Source organism: Hyperolius riggenbachi, chromosome 10 (assembly GCF_040937935.1).
Source record: "Hyperolius riggenbachi isolate aHypRig1 chromosome 10, aHypRig1.pri, whole genome shotgun sequence".
Taxonomy (NCBI): Eukaryota; Metazoa; Chordata; class Amphibia; order Anura; family Hyperoliidae; genus Hyperolius; species Hyperolius riggenbachi.
In genome coordinates, this window is record NC_090655.1 from 201,298,505 (window position 1) to 201,317,730 (window position 19,226).

A 19,226-nucleotide genomic window follows, 5' to 3' on the forward strand; every position below is an offset into this window, starting at 1 on the left:
ATAAGAAATACAAGACACTGTGCAGTCATGACATTGAATAGTAGAAATACAAATCCATACATAGTTGTTATGTAGTTGGTATATGTGCATATGTTAAAATTAAAGCAATATCAGAAACACTAGGAGGAGGTCCCTGCCCTTTCAATCTAGGGGATTGTAAGCTTGCTGACATTGAAACCTGTAGTATGGTTGCTGTTTTTATTTGAGGTGCATAGTGGCAGCATGCGTTGTATGGCATACAATGCTGGATCATCTACAAGGCACCTAGGCGGCTGCCTAGGTTCTGGAGAGAGCCTAGGGACCTGGTGGATGCAAGACCCCACCAAATCTAACTAAATAAGCCAGGTGACCATCAGTGGAGGGCAAAAAGCGTTATCTTGCCCAGGGCCCCACTTCATAATTATCCTTTTCTGATGGCTTATATCATGTGTGAAGTGTTCTATAAGGTATGTGATTTTTTTTATTTATTTTGTATTGTGTGTGTTGGGGGGGGGGGTAAGGGGCTAGTGGGGGGGGGGGGGGGCGCGACACAGGATTTCTTGCCTGGAGTAACAAGGTGACAAAAAGACTAGAAGCGCCCCTGCATTCTAACCACAGTACCCTGTCACCTTAAAGAGGACCTCCAGAGTAAATAAAAAAATCTGGCAGCCTGCAAGTAAAAGAAAGTTGTATTTACCCAAGAAGCCTTCTCCTGCAATGCCGCCCGAAGTCCCTGCATCACCCGACTTCCGACGTCTGGCCCCGCCTCTTCTCTATCCCCAGAGAAAAACACCAACCTATAAATAGTGTCTGTCAAGGGGCAGGTAAAATAAGATGCAAACTATTTGGAGTTGATGCAAGATTATGACAGAAAGAAAGAAAAACTTCAACAATGAACAAGCAAGAAAGATTTCTGAGTACAAATTTATGAAAATGTTTAAGACATTAACAGAAGGTCTAAATTGTGGAACGGGATTCATGACTCCTTATGTAACATGATTGACTCGGCTTCATGATCTTCAGAAACCTGCTAGATTTCATGTTTGCTTGCATGAGCTCACTGGCTCCAGCCTGCTGATCACCTGACATCTAACTGCTAAACAGTAACCAGCACAACTGCCATCTACGTGTTTACTATTTACCTGCATCAGTGTTTTACTTCAACTAACATCTGGAAATAGGCCTGAAGAAGGGGACTAGATCCCAGAAAGCTTGCATTATTTAACATTATCAGTTAGCCATTAAAAGGTATTACTTTTACAAGACTTAGTTTTTTTCTACCTATATAAATTGTTTGGCTAACACGGTACAGAAACATTTGGTACTTGTGTATTATCCTATCTAGCAAAACGTGTTCGGCAGTTAGACAGGCTGGAAAAGTGTGCACTGTGCTTCTTGAACAGCTGATTCACCACAGATCAGCTGCTCCGTTCCATTTAGCTTTCCTCACTGTGCAGTGTTGTAGCCCGTCCCGAAGTCACAGCACTTGTCTGTGTAAGATGTGAGTAGAGGGGCTGTACAGCACACTGAATGCAGTGACCTCTGCTTCATAGACAGCAACCACTGATCCCCGCTTAGGTAAGCTCTCCCCTGGTGGGCTGTGATTAGGGGCGAGACCCTTTTATAGACAAGCTGTATGATAGCGGGCAGGTTGCTTCAGGGCACAGCGCTGTACATAGCGGGGGGTGTGAGGTGGATCACCTTGTGCTGGTGCTCAGCAAGTCCTCTTCCCTGTAATGGTATTAGGCAGAGTTGGTATGCCGCTAGAATCACTTGTAATTCCCCTCCTCCAGGCTGGAAGGCTTCGTGCCTCTTTCATTATTGCTCTCTATTGTTCTGCGGTCTGATCGCTGACGGAAAAGCCAACACAGTGAGGAAAGCTGTGTGGAACAGGGCAGCTGATCTGTGGTGAATCAGTTGCTCAAGAGCACAGTGCACACTTTTCCAGCCTGTCTAACTGCCAAGCCCGTTCTGCTAGACGGGATAATACACAAGTACCACACATTTTTACTACATGCAAGATTGTGTAAATTTTGCAAAGCTTGAAAACAGACCAGTCAAATTCCACCTTAATGGAATTTGAGTGGTCCATCTTCAAACTGCATAGCTTATACAATTCCATAATGCTGCATCAACTCAGAACTATTTGCATCCATTGACCATCCCCAGTTTCTTATTAGTGTCCTGATCAGAGAATGCTGACTGATGCACAAAACTGCACATTAGGTTCCTATTATGTCCTCCTCCATACTGGATTTGCAATAAAACCACCTCTCCATTATTTACTCCATCCCGGTTACAAAGCTGATTTTCCATTGATGCCAATCACTGTCCCGATCAATTGTGCTCTTCAGTGATTAGATCAACCTGTTATAGGTCTGGACCATAACCATGGTTCTAGCAGCCTTAGTTTTTGCAACTTGGCATGGTCTCTCGGTTAAAGGGTTACATTTCTCCAATATGCCAAGAAAGTTTGGAGAGAGATGTGGAAGAGCAGCATTGTTTACACTAAGTGTAATTTTTGGGGACTTGCTGAGTTTAAATCCCTGTAAATTCCTTTCCAGACGTCCATATTTTGGTCATTCACAGTAAGGAGGGGGTGGAGCGCGGTCTCCTGTGGGAGGAAAGCTTGATAGCTGAGCATAAGCTGGTGGAGGTGGAGACACTGGCCTGTCTGGGAACACCTGTGGTCCTGGAGATTCAGGCGGATGTAGAAGGGTCGGTGCATTTAGAAGCACTGCATTGTAGTATGATGCTGGTAGAGGTGTGGACACTTCCGCATAGGCTGGAGGGTCAGGAGAGATGACACTGGTGTCCTCAACTGGAGGAGTCTGCAAAGAAGTATTTTGCAATGAAAACATATTGCTTAATAACTTAATACTCTCCTACAGAGCTGGAGACATTGAACAACAGTGAAAAATATAATGGTACAGTACTACAGTAGACATTCAGTTTTCCAGCACCAACGGGGATCGGCTGATGCCAGATAAGTGAGCTTTCTGGTTGCTTGAGACTCACTGTTAGATATGGGCCTAGCTTATATAGCACTATACCCTACTCTGTACAGTATACTTACCATGAATATCTATATTAAATGTTAAAATACAGTAATTGAAAGCATATTAACCATGGAGGGAGCTGTGGAACCCAGTCATTAAAGTGTACCCGAGGCAATATGTGACATGATGAGATGAACATGTGTATGTACAGTACAACATACATAACCAGGCTAATTGCTTGTTTTATTTTGCTGCCTGAAAGAGTTAATGTCTAGGCATTGAAGTGACAGCTTCTGTCTTGTCGGTACCTTGTGGGGATATAGTAAATATCACTGATAAGCAAATTACAGCAATAAAAGTTTTCCTGGCAGAATACAACTTCTGAGGGCAGGGAGAGATAACATACATGAACTATTGACCTTTTTCTAGCTCTGTGACACCCAATAAGCTGCCACTGAGTAGAGGCAGTAAAACATTCAAACTACTTTGTTAATGTTTAAATATAAAAGAAAACCCTGGGGTCATTTTTAGGAGTAGGAGGATAAATATAATTGTTTATCTTATCAGTATATTTTCATCTCGTGTTCACTTTAAGTGCAGCGGAACCCACAAACAGCCTGAGAAGTGGCCCCTCACCTCTATGAGTACTGCCAGTGATTTGTGCTGGTTAGTTCAGATTGCTGGTTAGTTGAGTTCTGGATGATTCAGATCCCTGCAATGGACAGTCCCTGCATGTATGTATGAATATAAAGGGCCTGAGCACAACACTGCATTGCTGTAGGCCAGTACTACCTCCACCACTCTCACTGAGAATTTTGTCTGTAATTTATGAATTTCACCTGTATTTTAAGAATGGTCTTTATTTTAGCACCGCAGGTGATATAATAAGAATAAACAGCCAAGTGTCCTAGATTACCAACTGCAGGGCTAACTGCCAGCTATTAATGCAGCATCATACTCTATGCAGAAACCACTATATATACAACAGAATGAACTGCATGCAAATTGTGAAATATGATCACTTACATTTTTTCTTTACAAATCTGATTTGCATGACTGGTGGAATTAGGTAGCCACTGCTGAGATAAACTGGGAGCCACCTGTGAGTAAAATTAGGTGGTGGATGAACTGTGACACTTCCCAACACCTCTCCTCCTGTACTGCTGCACCCCTTCTGAGAGCTATTGCTTGCATTCCTAATACTTTGACCGGCCAATTCAAATCAAAACAGAGTAATGCGCATGGGGGCGGGGTGTCACTGTACAGTCACTGAGTATGCACTGGAAGGTGACATCTGCAACTAACCAACATCACAGAGGTCTCAGGACTGGTTGAGAAGTGGAAGAGAGATGGAGCGGAGGCAGCCCAGGTCAAATTCCGAATCTCCAGCCAGAAGCCATTGACTCTATTTCCTCCCTTCCCTAAGCCAAGTTAGCCCCATCTGATAAGTCAGGAATTAATGACAAAACAAATACTTATTTCAACTTATAATCACACATGTCATACCTGCGCTGTATTCTTGGAAATGAATCTCAGAGAGCGGTACCCATAAATAGTAATATAACTTGATGAACTCATCTGCGTAACGTTTGACATTAGAAGAAAGGAGATGATGGCAAACGATCCCACCTGCCATCAGAATGAGACTCAATTACTTTCATTCATTAATATCAAGAAAGCTCAAATCACAACCTTTCTCTGAAAACTTTGCATCCTACTGAGTCATGGTTTTTCTGGTTCACTGTTGGTGTGGTAATTTTTTTTTACCTCATTAGAACACATAATTTTCTTCCAGCTGACTTCAGTCTTCTACACTGTAGGTGAAATTTCATGCGAATTAGATATCAGTGCGCCTGATGCAGGAAACTGAAGTAATATTGCCATGGACAGACATCATACACCATTATTACTGTGTACCACAGGTTACATTATTAGTGAGACCCACAGTACTTCACTAGCGTGACCAATGCTAAGGTAATGCAAGCTACTAATGGTAATGGTCGTTTGTAATGTGTGCTACCATCACAACGGTCTCACTAGTCGTGCTAATAGCTTAACCTGCATTACACAGTGACGGTAGTAAGGGTAATATTGCCGTACGATGTCTATGAACGGCAATATTAATGCAGTTTCCTGCATCAGGCCCGATCACTCTTGCCAAATGCCAATTGTCACCAACGAACACAATCGCTTTTCTGATTGTTGATCTATTTAGATTGCATGTCTAGGGACCACACAGGGCAAAAGCTGTATATACAGTACAGACCAAAAGTTTGGACACACCTTCTTATTCAATTAGTTTTTTTTTATCTTCATGACTATGAAGATGTATATACGGCCTGAAGAATAGACGGGAAAACTAAACTTTTTTATTGAATCGTGTATGGGCACCATAACAGTGATCCCTTCCAATATTTTGTCAGAACTGAAATATACCGGTACCAGTTACTGTCAGTTATATATCAGTAGCTGTCAGTTACAACTGAATGGTAATGTCTATGTTTCCCTATGGCTAAAGTGGGCGATATAACAGTTTAACAGTGTACTGACCAGGAAGCTGTTATGGGATAGTGGCCATTTTCAAAATGGAGGACGGAGAATTCCATTGATCACAGTGAACAAACCGGACGCATGAGAGGAGAAAGAGATTGAGGAGTAGACTACACGGGAGGTAAGTATGACCTGTTGTCACAGGAGCCCTGGTGGCCAGACCGCAAATTGCCTTCCAATCGGTTTCAGCACACAGACCATGCAAACTGTGGTTGCACTCGGTGCACGGAAATCGATTGAATTTGGGCAGCAGCCCAACCAGAAGGGAGCCTGTGGGGTTACGGAAATACAAAATACACACTAATTCAGGGTATAACTGCCACCACCTCTGTTTCCTGAGACAGAGGAACTCACTAACTGGCTATTCATCGACCTGCAAATAAAAACGGTTAAAACACGCTGTATTCTGTCTAGATATCAACAATAGTAGTGTCTCTTCAGAGACCTGGTTCAGTTTGTGTGGCTGAGAAGCAGGGTAGCGGAACGGTGAATGACTTTGATAAAGTCTTTTATTCACGGGCAATAAAAAATAATTAATATATACAGACAATTATTAAAATCAACAATTATTGAAACAGTAATAACCAGTATGAAAAATAAAAGGAAGGGAGAAAAAATACTTAGTTTCATGGAAAGATGTCCTTTTGTGGGAAGAATCATAAAGTCCTTGGTAAAATCCTTTGTTTCAGATCAAAGTTCAGAGTTCAGACCAGGTGGATGCCAGCATATCCTCAAGCTGGCACAGATGAGATCAAGATGGTGTTTCATGGTGGAGGACCCTGAGTTTGGCTCCTCTGCCATTCTTATGCCCCTGATCCAGTAGGAGGGAGTGAGGGCGGGAGCCACACACCCCCTTAGAAGATGAGATGAGTCCTCCCCTTGTTCTGGGGACCAGAAATCATATCTAACAATACATGGGCTCTATCTCACAGAACCGTACAGGTTAGGGCAGATTTACTAACATTTTCAGGTTTGTCCCGATTTACCCAGCACCCTGATACCAAACATTAGGGGTGGGACCCCTGTAGTATTGCGAGGGCACTTCCGAACTGCCTAACTGGCAGTCTTTACCTCAGAATGTTCTGAAACTTCCTCAGAACCAGCACTAGACAGGGCCCATCATGCTCTGTTAGTTTGAAGGGTCTGCCAGCCTGGCAATACAGAAAATATGCCACATATAGCAGTTTATGGAATATGATATACATCTGGGATTTACAGCAGGTCATTCCCAGGCAAAGGTTCTTTTGAAGTTTGGGGCAGCAAGCTACGTGTCAGCTCCCCTGCTAGGACTGTAGCCAGAATGTCTGATTTCTTCTCAGCTAAATTGGTTCTGCCATCCTGCTTATCAACTACATCTGATGGATGGGCCATCAGCACAGCTTGAAGCCAGGGACACTCTGCAGCAGGCTTGTGCCCTTTGGTGGAAGGAGGGAAAGAAAAAAAAACCCAGGAATGTCAGTTCTGATTCCTGTAATGGCTGCACAAATTTAGACAGAAAGCAATCAGAAATGGGACTGTGCAGATCCTTCCAATTCGCCCGCGTTTCTCATGGCTGTTCCGTGACACCTGTGTATGGTTATTTTGACTTTTTATTTTCAGTCCAGGTTCTCTTTAAGTCTTCATAGTGTTTATTATGTCACAATACTAACTCACCAATAGTTTTGCTGTTCTTGTTCAGCTTAGGACTAGTGTTGGGCGAACATCTAGATGTTCGGGTTCGGGCCGAAAAGGCCGAACATGGCCGCGATGTTCGTGTGTTCGACCCGAACTCCGAATATAATGGAAGTCAATGGGGACCCGAACTTTTGTGCTTTGTAAAGCCTCCTTACATGCTACATACCCCAAATTTACAGGGTATGTGCACCTTGGGAGTGGGTACAAGAGGAAAAAAAAATTAGCAAAAAGAGCTTATAGTTTTTGAGAAAATCGATTTTAAAGTTTCAAAGGGAAAACTGTCTTTTAAATGCGGGAAATGTCTGTTTTCTTTGCACAGGTAACATGCTTTTTGTCGGCATGCAGTCATAAATGTAATACATATAAGAGGTTCCAGGAAAAGGGACCGGTAACGCTAACCCAGCAGCAGCACACGTGATGGAACAGGAGGAGGGTGGCGCAGGAGGAGAAGGCCACGCTTTGTGAGACACAACAACCCAGGCCTTGCATGAGGACAAGAAGCGTGCGGATAGCATGCTTTGTACCGCCATGCAGTCATAAATGTAATAAAGATAAGTGGTTCAATAAACAGGGACCACGCGGCAACGCTAACCCAGCAGCAGCAGACGTGATGGAACAGGAGGAGGCGCAGGAGGAGAAGGCCACGCTTTGTGAGACACAACAACCCAGGCCTTGCATGAGGTACCGCCATGCAGTCATAAATGTAATAAAGATAAGTGGTTCAATAAACAGGGACCACGCGGCAACGCTAACCCAGCAGCAGCAGACGTGATGGAACAGGAGGAGGCGCAGGAGGAGAAGGCCACGCTTTGTGAGACACAACAACCCAGGCCTTGCATGAGGACAAGAAGCGTGCGGATAGCATGCTTTGTACCGCCATGCAGTCATAAATGTAATAAAGATAAGTGGTTCAATAAACAGGGACCACGCGGCAACGCTAACCCAGCAGCAGCAGACGTGATGGAACAGGAGGAGGCGCAGGAGGAGAAGGCCACGCTTTGTGAGACACAACAACCCAGGCCTTGCATGAGGACAAGAAGCGTGCGGATAGCATGCTTTGTACCGCCATGCAGTCATAAATGTAATAAAGATAAGAGGTTCCATAAACAGGGACCGGCAACGCTAACCCAGCAGCAGCAGCAGCACACGTGATGGAACAGGAGCAGGCGCAGGAGGAGAAGGCCATGCTTTTTGAGACACAACAACCCAGGCCTTGCATGAGGACAAAAAGCGTGCGGATATAGCAGCAATGCTTTTTGCCGCCATGCAGTCATAAATGTAATACAGATGAGAGGTTCAATAAACAGGGACCGGAAACGCTACACCATCCCAGATGTTCATTGGTCATGTTACTTGGTTGGGTTCCTGGAGTGTTGCGTAGTCATTTCCAATCCAGGATTGATTCATTTTAATTTGAGTCAGACGGTCTGCATTTTCTGTGGAGAGGCGGATACGCCGATCTGTGACGATGCCTCCGGCAGCACTGAAACAGCGTTCCGACATAACGCTGGCTGCCGGGCAAGCCAGCACCTCTATTGCGTACATTGCCAGTTCGTGCCAGGTGTCTAGCTTCGATACCCAATAGTTGAAGGGTGCAGATGGATTGTTCGACACAGCTACGTCATCTGACATGTAGTCCTTGACCATCTTCTCCAGGCGATCGGTGTTGGAGGTGGATCTGCACGCTTGCTGTTCAGTGGGCTGCTGCTGCATGGGTGTCAGAAAATTTTCCCACTCCAAGGACACTGCCGATACCATTCCCTTTTGGGCACTAGCTGCGGCTTGCGTTGTTTGCTGCCCTCCTGGTCGTCCTGGGTTTGCGGAAGTCAGTCTGTCGGCGTACAACTGGCTAGAGGAGGGGGAGGATGTCAATCTCCTCTCTAAAGTCTCCACAAGGGCCTGCTGGTATTCTTCCATTTTGACCTGTCTGACTCTTTCTTCAAGCAGTTTTGGAACATTGTGTTTGTACCGTGGATCCAGAAGGGTATAAACCCAGTAATTGGTGTTGTCCAGAATGCGCACAATGCGTGGGTCGCGTTCAATGCAGTCTAGCATGAATTGAGCCATGTGTGCCAGAGTCCTACCAGAATCCTCATCATCCTCTTGTGAGCGTTGTGATAGTTGTTGTGATGCATCATAGTCGTCACCTTCCTCCTGGTCTGCTTCTGCTGACCATTCGCGCTGAATTGTGGAAGTCCAACGTGCACCGCTCTGGCCCTCGTCAGTGGTGGCATGAAATTCCTGCTCCAACTCCAGCTGTTCCTCCTCCTCTTCTTCGTCATAGCTGCTGGGGCCAGCGTTCCCTGAGGCGAATGGCCTGATGTTGGTACCATCACGCTGATCGTTTTCTCCTTCAGATTCCCCCAGTTGCATCATGACAGCTGTTTCCTTGATTTTCAACATTGACCTCTTCAGTAAACACAGCAGTGGTATGGTAATGCTGACTGAAGAGTTGTCACTGCTCACAAGCAACGTGGATTGCTCAAAATTTTGGAGGACTTGGCAGAGGTCCAACATGTTGGCCCAATCGGATCCACAGAAGCTTGGCAGCTGTCCGGATGCGCCTCGGTACTGCGCCGTCATGTACTGGACCACTGCACTCTTCTGCTCACAAAAGCGTGCTAGCATGTGCAGCGTAGAATTCCAGCGCGTAGGGACATCACACAGCAAGCGATGGTGGGGGAGATTGAAGCGCTCCTGCATCTTGGCGAGTGCCCCCGAAGCAGTACTGGAATTTCTACAATGTTTGGCCGCTCGACGCACCTTCAACAGAAGATCGGCCACGCCTGGGTATGTCCTCAGGAACCGCTGAACTACTAGGTTCATCACGTGCGCCAGGCAAGGGATGTGTGTCAGCTTAGCCAACCTTAAAGCGCAAATGAGATTACTCCCATTATCACACACAACCATGCCCGGTTTCAGGTCCAGCGGTGCCAGCCACAAATCCGTCTGTTCCTTTATTCCCTTCCAAATTTCCTCCCCTGTGTGCTGCTTATCCCCAAGGCAGATCAGCTTCAGCAACGCTTGCTGACGCATGCCAACAGCTGTGCTGCACTGCTTCCACGATCCTACTGCTGCTGGGTTAGCGTTTCCGGATGAGGTACAGCTTTGAGATGCGTTGGAGGAGAAGGAGTCAGAGAGGTAGGTGCTGCTGTTGTTATCCAGTGGGAGGGACGGCGGTGCAGCTGTTTGCGGCGTGGGCAACACCCGCGCCGTAGCAGGTGAGGAATCGCTGCCAGGCTCCACAAGGTTCACCCAGTGCGCGGTAAGGGAGATGTATCGACCCTGTCCGAACGCACTCGTCCAAGTGTCAGTGGTGAGGTGAACCTTGCAGGCAACGGCATTCTTCAAGCTTCGGGTTATTTTGCTGACCACGTGCTCATGCTCAAGGCACTGCAGAGCGCGCAAAGTGGTAGCGGCTGGGAACCACGTAACGTGGGATGGCCACTGACATCATGCCCTTGAAGCTGTTTGTCTCCACCACTCGATATGGCAGCATTTCGCAGGCCAGAAGCTTGGCTATGCTGGCTGTTACTGCTACGGCCCGGGGGTCATTTGCTGGCAATTTCCTCTTGCGCTCAAACATCTCCGACACAGACAACTGAACCGTAGCGCTGCACACGGAAGGGCTGTTGGTTGTTGTGTTTGATGAACACTGGGAGACCTCAAGAGCACTACTCCGGAAAGTGACAGTGTCAGCGTCGTCTGATGTTTGTGAATGTTGTGAACCACGCAATGGCTGGGCTACTGCTGCTGCTGAGGCGGGTCTGGTGGTGAGTCTGGTGAACCCAAGGGAGGCAGTGTTACTGGTACCCTGTCCTGCCGCGTTTGCCCACAGAGTGGGATGTTTGGATAGCATGTGGCGGCTCATGCTGGTGGTGGAGAGGTTGTTAATACTTTTCCCCCTGCTCAGGCGGGTCTTGCACACCTTGCAAATCGCCATGGTAACATCCTCAGTGCAGTCTTCAAAGAAAGCCCAGACTTTGGAGCACCTGCCTCCTTGCTGGCGATTTCTGTTTGCTCCTCTTTTGCCTCTCACTTGAACTTCCACGCTTGTGGTGCCTGAAATTGCGCGCCGCCTACCTTGTGGCACAAGGCGAACTCGTGCAGCAGTGGGTTCTTCAACAGACTCATCTGTGCTGCTGCTACGACGGCGATGTTCTCGTTCAGAAACAAAATCTGGGTCTATGTCCACATTGTCCATACCCTCCTCTTCCATCTCCTCAAACTCGTCATATGTCATTGTGGGGGGCCGCCGCCGTGGAGTAGAGCTCCCCAGAACAACCTCTGCGCAGCTCACTCCAACGTCGTCTTCCAGATCTTGTCGGCCGACCTCCTGCAATTGCAACCCCTCCTGCCCAACTTGCTCTGGGATTTGGGTTTCCGAGTCCTCCTCGGACTCGCCTTGTATTTCAGTGCGCGGTGCATTTCCCTCAGTTAATGGTTGTGAATCCGGGCACAACATTTCTGGCTGTTCCTCCATTGACCTTTGAAAGGTGGAAGTTTGTTGGGCTGGGAATAGCTCCTGCGAATACCCCATTGTGTCCTGAGGTAATTCACCGGACTGGTTATCTGGCAGTTGTGTGCGTGGTGTCGCTGCCGGTTGTGTCAGCTTTGTGCCCACTGGCTCCTTGTAACTGGCTGAGGACTCGGACCTCGTGCGTGATGTGCTGGTGCTGCTTAACCCACTGCTGGACGCTTGAGAGGTCATCCAAGTAATTATCTGGTCCTGTTCTTTTGGATCTGTGAGGGTTGTTGTCCTGGACAACATGGGCGGTATTGAGTGGGTTTTCTTGGGTGCTCCCCTGTGGCCTGTACGTGAACCGTCAGGGGAAACACCTCTTCCCTTGCCCCTTCCTCTTTCACCGGATTTCTTCCTCATTTCACTTATCCTTACAATACACGCTGACTGGCAGCAGTACAGTGGCAGTACAGAAATGCTATACAGTACCACTATTCCCAGCAGCGACACAGAGCACAATGCTATACAGTGGCGGGTGAGCGGTGTACCACTATTCCCAGCAGCGACACAGAGCACAATGCTATACAGTGGCAGGTGAGCGGTGTACTACTGTTCCCAGGCCCAGCAGACACAGAGTGGAAGTAAACACAATGCTATATAGTCTGGCTGAGCGGTGTACACAGAGTGGCAGTACACACAATGCTATATAGTCTGACTGAGCGGTGTACACAGAGTGGCAGTACACACAATGCTATATAGTCTGGCTGAGCCGTGTACACAGAGTGTCAGTAAACAATGCTATATATAGCGTGGCTGAGCGAGGTACACAGTGGCAGTACACACAATGCTATATAGTCTGGCTGAGCGGTGTACACACAGTGTCAGTAAACAATGGTATATAGTCTGGCTGAGCGGTGTACACAGAGTGTCAGTAAACAATGGTATATAGTCTGGCTGAGCGGTGTACACAGAGTGGCAGTACACACAATGCTATATAGTCTGGCTGAGCGGTGTACACAGAGTGGCAGTACACACAATGCTATATAGTCTGGCTGAGCGGTGTACACAGAGTGGCAGTACACACAATGCTATATAGTCTGGCTGAGCGGTGTACACAGAGTGGCAGTACACACAATGCTATATAGTCTGGCTGAGCGGTGTACACAGAGTGGCAGTACACACAATGATATATAGTCTGGCTGAGCCGTGTACACAGAGTGGCAGTACACACAATGCTATATAGTCTGGCTGACCCGTGTACACAGAGTGTCAGTAAACAATGCTATATATAGCGTGGCTGAGCGAGGTACACAGTGGCAGTACACACAATGCTATATAGTCAGGCTGAGCCGTGTACACAGAGTGTCAGTAAACAATGGTATATAGTCTGGCTGAGCGGTGTACACAGAGTGTCAGTAAACAATGGTATATAGTCTGGCTGAGCGGTGTACACAGAGTGTCAGTAAACACAATGCTATATATAGCGTGGCTGAGCGAGGTGCACAGTGGCAGTACACACAATGCTATATAGTCAGGCTAAGCCGTGTACACAGAGTGTCAGAAAACACAATGCTATATATAGCGTGGCTGAGCGAGGTGCACAGTGGCAGTACACACAATGCTATATAGTCAGGCTGAGCCGTGTACACAGAGTGTCAGTAAACAATGGTATATAGTCTGGCTGAGCGTTGTACACAGAGTGTCAGTAAACAATGGTATATAGTCTGGCTGAGCGGTGTACACAGAGTGGCAGTAAACACAATGCTATATATAGCGTGGCTGAGCGAGGTGCACAGTGGCAGTACACACAATGCTATATAGTCAGGCTGAGCCGTGTACACAGAGTGTCAGTAAACAATGGTATATAGTCTGGCTGAGCGGGTGTACACAGAGTGTCAGTAAACAATGGTATATAGTCTGGCTGAGCGGTGTACACAGAGTGGCAGTAAACACAATGCTATATATAGCGTGGCTGAGCGAGGTGCACAGTGGCAGTACACACAATGCTATATAGTCAGGCTAAGCCGTGTACACAGAGTGTCAGAAAACACAATGCTATATATAGCGTGGCTGAGCGAGGTGCACAGTGGCAGTACACACAATGCTATATAGTCAGGCTGAGCCGTGTACACAGAGTGTCAGTAAACAATGGTATATAGTCTGGCTGAGCGGTGTACACAGAGTGTCAGTAAACAATGGTATATAGTCTGGCTGAGCGGTGTACACAGAGTGGCAGTAAACACAATGCTATATATAGCGTGGCTGAGCGAGGTGCACAGTGGCAGTACACACAATGCTATATAGTCAGGCTAAGCCGTGTACACAGAGTGTCAGAAAACACAATGCTATATATAGCGTGGCTGAGCGAGGTGCACAGTGGCAGTACACACAATGCTATATAGCCAGGCTAAGCCGTGTACACAGAGTGTCAGAAAACACAATGCTATATATAGCGTGGCTGAGCGAGGTACACAGTGGCAGTAAACAATGCTATATATATAGTGTGGCTGAGCGAGCGGTGTACTACTGTTCCCAGCAGCGACACACAATGACTGGGGGGGACCCTGGCTAGCGTGGCTGGAGAGCGAACTACCCTGCCTGCCTACCCAAAGCTAAACCCACAGAGAAATGGCGGAGATATGACGTGGTTCGGGTATTTATTTACCCGAACCACGTGACCGTTCGGCCAATCAGAGCGCGTTCGGGCCCGAACCACGTGACCCGTTCGGCCAATCACAGCGCTAGCCGAACGTTCGGGGAACGTTCGGCCATGCGCTCTTAGTTCGGCCATGTGGCCGAACGGTTTGGCCGAGCACCGTCAGGTGTTCGGCCGAACTCGAACATCACCCGAACAGGGTGATGTTCTGCAGAACCCGAACAGTGGCGAACACTGTTCGCCCAACACTACTTAGGACCCATTTCCAGTAGGACTGTGTGTGCCCAATTTCATATGCCCAAATATGGGTCCGGAATCTTAGCCTATTTAAATTTATAGGTTGCTTCCAAATTTATGTGTGAGAAGCAATCTGCATGGCATAGCTACAGGGATTCAGATGCGTAATTGGCATGCACAAGTGCCAGTGCTAGTGGAAACTCACCCGAAAGGTGCATACACACTGCATCAGTTGCAGGTGCGGGCTGACCTGGGGGTTCCTCCAGGCCACCTCCTTCACCTGGGCCAATGGGCTGTCTGGGGATGAGGGTAAGAGGTTCCTGACCTTATTCCTATCTCCCTATTGTAGAGTCCCCTCTTGTGTAAACCTATATGCAGAGTATGGCGCTGCAGGGCAGTTTGAGTCTTACCTTTTCCAACGCCATCGTCTATGTTCCTTGGCAGCCAACATTTCTCTACATCCTTTTTTTTGAGTATGTTGTGTAATTACACAGGCTGCTGAGGAGCATGGATTGGAGCAAGTGAGACTCAAGCCACACCAGGGAATCCACTGGGGAGGGGGGGGGGGGGGGGCAGTTAGAGCTATAGGGTGCTACCACTTAACAACCAGGGGTGCTATATGGGGATTGGGGGCACCACTCCATCACCAAAGAAGCTATATAGGGATGGGGCACCACTAGACCACACCAGGGAAGCTATATGGGGATGGGGATACCGATATACCTCCAGGGAAGCTATATGAGGTACCACAAGACCACTAGGGATGCTCTATGGGGATACAGGATCACTACACTACTAGGGAAGCCATTGGGCATAGGTTGTCCACTATATGGGAATGGGGGGAACCACTTGACCACCAGGGAAGCTATATAGGGAAAGTTGTAATCATCAAAACATCATGGAAGTTATATGGGGATGAGGGGGACCACTAGGGAAGTTATATGCTGATGGGGAGACACTAAACCACCAGGAAAGCTATATGGGGGGAGGGTCACTGGACCACCAGGAAAGCTATATGGGGGGGGGGCACTGACTGGACCACCAGGAAAGCTATATGGGGGGGGGGGGCACTGGACCACCAGGAAAGCTATATGGGGATGGTGGCATCACTAGACTAGCAGAGAAGTTACATGGGCAAGTAGGTGGGGATGGCCATACAGCTTCGGAAGACTTCAGGAAACATGGTTGTGATTGTCTTATAGATAGAGGGGGTGGAGATTTTGTCATTAAAGAATTAAAGGCAAGCAAATTAGCGATAAACCCTTCCACCCGCCAATCCCTTCAGCAATAATAGACAGTCTTCCATTGCAGGCTCTGTATTTTGCACCAGAGGTACTCTTTAAGTGCAAATACTGCTATAGTTGGTTGAGGGGCATTCACATTGGTTTGTAATTACTTACATTACCATAAGGACAACGAGAGCCACATGGATATAGTTTAAAAAGATCAGCACAGCACAATGTTAGGCCAGCAAAAGAGACGGACCAGCTGATGAAGTGCAGGAGGAAGCATGCCAAAACCTGTGCAAAGAAAAGGTATAAAACAGTAGAATTGAAGTTATTTTCATAATAGTTATTTTTTCTATCCATCATCCTTGTCCAGCACTCTGGTCTTGTCTTAAGATGTTCAATGGAAAATAATCTATTTAGCGTTGAATTTACTGGTATCAGTAGTTTTAGTCCAAAAAAGTTATCAGTTTGTTGGTAGGTTTTCTGTAGACTATGTCTAAAGGCCCATACACGCGTCAGATTTCCGTGAACGACGGGTCGTTTGAACGTCCCGTCGTTCCGTCGTTCGCCCGCTAAATCGGGCGTGTGTACAGACTGTCGTTCACTTGATAAGAGTGAGTTTGAGCGATCCGCCCGGCGGATCGCTCAAACTCACTCTTATCAAGCGAACGACAGTCTGTACACACGCCCGATTTAGCGGGCGAACAACGGGACGTTCAAATGACCCGTCGTTTGCGGAAATCCGACATGTGTATGGGCCTTTAGTCACACCTTTGTTATGCAAAATACATTGCATGAAAGACAATTTCATTTCCGTAACATTCCTTTTAAATCTGTGTTTTATCCAGTCAGTGAATGTGTACTTAGAAGAAGACTGTAGATACCATGCTTTGATTTTGACTAAAGTGTCATCTGCATAACTGAATGGTCACCAGGTACCTATAGTGTATTAGAGATGACCCGAACCTCCGATTTTAGGTTCGCGAACTTGCAAACTTTTGCGAACCGCAGTAGACTTCAATGGGGAGGCAAACTTTGAAAACTAGAAACATTTATGATGGCCATAAAAGTGATGGAAAAGATGTTTCAAGGGGTCTAACACCTGGAGGGGGGCATGGCGGAGTGGGATACATGCCAAAAGTCCACGGGAAAAATCAGGATTTGACGCACAGCAGCGTTTTAAGGGCAGAAATCACATTGCATGCTAAATTGGAGGCCTAAAGTGCTTTAAAACATCTTGCATGTGTATACATCAATCAGGGAATGTAATTAGTGTACTGCTTTACACTGACAGACTTAACTCACTGTGTAACGCACCGCAAACAGCTGTTTGTGTAGTGGCGGCCATGCTGGACTGATGCGCACCATAGCCAGAGTGCAGGCGATAGCGGTTTTCAAGCCTATATGGTCGCCAGGCTGAGGTAGCTCAATGACAGAACAACAGTACAGTGAAGTACAGTGAAGTACAGTGACTGTTGGTATTAAATATCACACTGCATGCGCTCACGTAGGTAGGTGGGTGTACTGAACAACAGGTAGGTATATGCAGTGCTGCTGGGTATTACAAATGTGCACCTGTCACACACACACACACGTGCCATGAACAGGTGCAATGACTGGTGGTATTAACAATGCGTGCGCTCATTTAGGTAGGTAGGTAGGTAGGTGCACTGAATAGTGAACAGGTGCAGTGATTGAGATTACAAATGTGCAGCTGCCTGTGACACACACAGGTAGTCACTCACTGAATGTGCTGGGCCTGGCAGTGGCACAGTAGGAATTACCACCAAGGGGCCAAAGGCCAGCTGCGACTGACTGACAGGGCTGTATATGCAAGTGGGCCACACAAAAAAATAAATAAAAAAATTAGATCACAAGAACAAGATTAGCTCTCAAAAGAGCTGTTGTGTGGTGCTCCAGCAATGAGCAAGCTAAGAAGCCTACAAGAGCCTAACTAAGCTTTCCCTATGAGAGTCTGACTACAGCAGCAGCAGCACCTGTCCCTTCACTGATTACTGCAGGCACACGAGTGAGTGAAAAGCCTGACTCTGCCTGCCTTTTATAAGGGGGGGGGGGGGGGTGCTCCAGGAGGGAGTGTAGCCTAATTGGCTACAATGTGTCTGCTGACTGTGATGTAGAGCAGTGTTTCTCAACTTTTTGAAACCAAGTACCCATTACTGCTACTCCATCTCTGCAAAGTACCCACGGCGAGTGTGCGCGCAAACTCGCACACACACACACACTTGGGAGAATGAGGGTGCTGGGTGAGGCTGGCACAGGGTGATAGGTGGTGAGGGTGCTGGGTGAGGCTGGCACAGGGTGATAGGTGGTGAGGGTGCTGGGTGAGGCTGGCACAGGGTGATAGGTGGTGAGGGTGCTGGGTGAGGCTGGCACAGGGTGATAGGTGGTGAGGGTGCTGGGTACTTATATATTTCTTATGGAGTATGGGGACCTCCAGCGCTGCGTGCATGCTTTGCATGGAATTGCATAGAAAAGGTTGGTTTGTGCTGCTCACCCCTTGGTGATTTGTTTATAGTTTTCCCCTGTGAGCCTGCATGACCACGCCCACCTCTAGCACAGTTAAGTATATAAATGAGTGCTTTGCACATGTTAAGAGAGTTCGTTTGGTAGCTAGGTGAAGGGTGAGGTGTTTTTAATTTCCTTTTTTCCCATCTAGTTGACATTTTAGGGTTTTTGGTTTAGTTCCCACTAGACTGCTTATAAAAACTGGCATTTTGCATGGTAGAGTAGGACTCACCAGATTGGGGACACTTTGGCGCAGTTGGTGAGCTTAAGCGCGTTAAAGCGTAACTAAGAGCCCCTGTCACTGTTTTCCTGTTGTGTGCTGCAGCCCCACTGTACTTATATATTTCTTATGGAGTCTGGGGACCTCTAGCGCTGCGTGCATGCTTTGCATGGAATTGCATAGAAAAGGTTGGTTTGTGCTGCTCACCCCTTGGTGATTTGTTTATAGTTTTCCCCTGTGAGCCTGCATGACCACGCCCACCTCTAGCACAGTTAAGTATATAAATGAGTGCTTTGCACATGTTAAGAGAGTTCGTTTGGTAGCTAGGTGAAGGGTGAGGTGTTTTTAATTTCCTTTTTTCCCATCTAGTTGACATTTTAGGGTTTTTGGTTTAGTTCCCACTAGACTGCTTATAAAAACTGGCATTTTGCATGGTAGAGTAGGACTCACCAGATTGGGGACACTTTGGCGCAGTTGGTGAGCTTAAGCGCGTTAAAGCGTAACCAAGAGCCCCTGTCACTGTTTTCCTGTTGTGTGCTGCAGCCCCACTGTACTTATATATTTCTTATGGAGTCTGGGGACCTCCAGCGCTGCGTGCATGCTTTGCATGGAATTGCATAGAAAAGGTTGGTTTGTGCTGCTCACCCCTTGGTGATTTATATATATATATATATATATATATATATATATATAT

General features: G+C 47.1%; 1 long non-coding RNA gene across 1 annotated transcript; it reads right to left on the reverse strand.

The window, feature by feature from the left end:
- Window positions 1-1,985: 1,985 nt before the first annotated feature.
- LOC137536197 (uncharacterized) lies at window positions 1,986-16,015 on the reverse strand. Its single transcript, XR_011024540.1, has 3 exons — window positions 15,958-16,015; window positions 4,485-4,607; window positions 1,986-2,810 (listed from the first exon to the last, which is right to left on the reverse strand). It is a non-coding gene; the product is annotated as an uncharacterized lncRNA (long non-coding RNA).
- Window positions 16,016-19,226: the final 3,211 nt, after the last annotated feature.